A 1,883-nucleotide genomic window follows, 5' to 3' on the forward strand; every position below is an offset into this window, starting at 1 on the left:
ATGTTGTCTAAGTTTTTATTTTTGTCGTCGCCCATTTGCCTCTACAATAGCACAATCGATAATATCGATAGTGAGAACTGAAACTATCGAAAATATCGAACGGCGTCACTATCGATAGTTCGACAACTCTAGTGTACAGCTCATTTTGTAGCTAAATTTATGAAAAAATAGTTTTAACCGATAACTTCGGATAGTGCAGACGAAAGATTATTAAACCAATTTTTTATGATACGCTAACGGCTAAGTATTTGATTATCGAAAGTCAATGACTGATGCAATACCATTCATTGAAATGAGTAAACTATTTATCGTGACGGACACAGTAACACATACATACATACGTAGATGGCAGCGCAACACATTTACTCGAATACAGATATCTATAATTGTAAATATGTGCGGACAAAAGAAACTGCTTTGAAGATAACGTTTTATACATTTTTAAACAAGCTTACTAAGTCATTTGATATTGGAAAACGTCGAAATGCCCTGTACTTGTGGAAAGAGTTAACTGTTCTATCTGCATACATATGTATGTACTACAAAATATTTACTAAAATATGCATAAGAAATCAATATGTATGTATGTACATGCATATGTATTAAAGAAAACCAATTTTTTTCAATTCGTATCAAGACCCATTTCTTACTTACTAGCTTTATATGTGAGGTCATTGCAATCGACACAATTGAAAATAATTTCACATCGCCTCGCAAACGATCATAGTGTATTATAAAGTCTTTTAATTATATTGATAACATACTTAAACATTAGATAACGAAATTGCTAGCAGGGTAGCGAGTGTAAAACTAAAATGAACATTGTAGAACTTTGAAATGCAATTAATTAACAGAAGCAAGCCGACTGAAATAGCGATTTAGCTTAAAGCAAAAATGGGCTGTACTCTAAGTCGTAATAAATGAGGACTTTTACATGAGTATTTAAATTGGTTCACTCTGGCAGCCGACTTTTGTTTGCATACTTATTTGTAGTAAATATATATGTAATAAACATTTGTATTATTAAGTTATAAACGTTACTAATTTGTATTTATAGGAATTTAAAAGATTCAGAAATGATAACTCCAACAAAAATTCTCCTCTATTTGGAAATACTCATAGTGCTCCGTGCATGTTTTAATTTTTCCGTTCGCGATTCCATCATTACATATAACCAAATCTCAGAATCCTTGTTGCGAAATATATTTTTTTAACTTCTATTTTAATTTTCCGGGTTATAAGCTGTTTTTTTGATTTTTTGCTGAACTTTGGGGAGCAAAACATGCGAGTAAACATGCTTCCAACGCTTTTCAGAGATAAAACTTGCTTATCTAAAAACCTAGGTCCAACTTTTTTATAACTTCGGTTTATAAGTTTTGGAATGGTGTAAAACCAATGCTAACATAATCGAGCTACAATATAATTTGATATTAATATCAGTCCGATAACCATCTCTTATCACAGAGAAACATAAGTTTGATAATGCTTAAAAAATGTTTGTCACCAAATCTTGCCGCTAACCAAGTATACCTTCCTCAAATACGAACATTCACACACTATACTAAATGTAAAAAAATTAAATAAAAACTTACCGATTGGCTGTTGTGGTTTTAATTCCATAACTGCACCTTGCATAATATGCTGAGGTTGATGTTGCGAATGGCCGTGATGAATGATTTGAGTTTCGTTGGACATTTGTATGGAGCCAGCGGAAATTATTGCCCCAGACGCTACCATTTGTATGGCACCGGGCTGTGTGCCACATTCGCCCAATTCATCTTCAAGCTATGTAAGTATTTATAAGAATTGGAAAAGTTAGTTTTTATTTATGAGTGTTTTTTTTTTTTTGTTGATTTTGTCTTACCTGCGCAACCGACGCTGCT

The 1,883-nt window shown here is 32.6% G+C and overlaps 1 protein-coding gene across 1 annotated transcript in view; it reads right to left on the reverse strand.

Moving 5' to 3' along the window:
- Positions 1-1,883, reverse strand: part of LOC118748081 (chromatin modification-related protein eaf-1) — a gene marked incomplete in the record, with an annotated part of 80,808 nt that overhangs the window by 76,411 nt on the left and 2,514 nt on the right.

This window comes from Rhagoletis pomonella, unplaced genomic scaffold (genome assembly GCF_013731165.1).
Source record: "Rhagoletis pomonella isolate Grant_MI unplaced genomic scaffold, Rhpom_1.0 Rhpom_scaffold_00012, whole genome shotgun sequence".
Taxonomy (NCBI): Eukaryota; Metazoa; Arthropoda; class Insecta; order Diptera; family Tephritidae; genus Rhagoletis; species Rhagoletis pomonella.